This window comes from Mustelus asterias, chromosome 19 (genome assembly GCF_964213995.1).
Source record: "Mustelus asterias chromosome 19, sMusAst1.hap1.1, whole genome shotgun sequence".
Lineage (NCBI taxonomy): Eukaryota > Metazoa > Chordata > Chondrichthyes > Carcharhiniformes > Triakidae > Mustelus > Mustelus asterias.
In genome coordinates, this window is record NC_135819.1 from 72,523,338 (window position 1) to 72,524,071 (window position 734).

Sequence of the window (734 nt, forward strand, 5' to 3'; positions counted from 1 at the left end):
GCCATTTCTAAACACTATAGACACTTGTATAATTTTTAATCTTGTTTACATCTCTGGGATTTCATAATTTGGGTGGTGTCCATTCAACCTCCTTTTAGATTCAGCTAACTCTGAAGGTAGAGTTTGTGGAGCTGACCCTTATCTTGCTAAAGGATCCCCCTAATATAACTCTGGACACCGAGTTGAAGTAAACCCGTGCTTTTTAACTGAGCTGTAGACAATATATATTAGAGGCAACTTGAGAATAAATAGTCAAATGAAGAACCGATTTCAAAGCAGGTGGTTGTGAATGCCTTCTCTATCTCTGGTTTGGAAGGATCAAACTGAATGCAGTGAAATGTCAGGAGCTTAAAGGTTCTGCCATCACTTTGCACAAATTGACTCGTGTACTGCAAAGTTAGATGGTCTTCAAATAAATTGCTGTATGCTTTCTGAATCTACCACAAACTTGGTGAGTTCCAAGCTTTCATGCTAAAATGGAAATCGTTGGTGAAGATTGTAACCAGAATTGTAGTTTCCTTTTGAGTGGGGATTAAGTTTTTAGACTGTCCTCTTCCCCCAACCAGAATGGTTTTCCAACTTAACTATTGGCCCATCAAGTTGGGTAGTTGTGCTGAACATTCAGTCAAACAGTGGTTAGCATTGCTGCCTGACAGCGCCAGGGGCCCGGGTTCAATTCTTGGGTCATTGTCTGTGTGGAGTTTGCATGTTCTCCCTGTGTTTCGTCCAGGTGC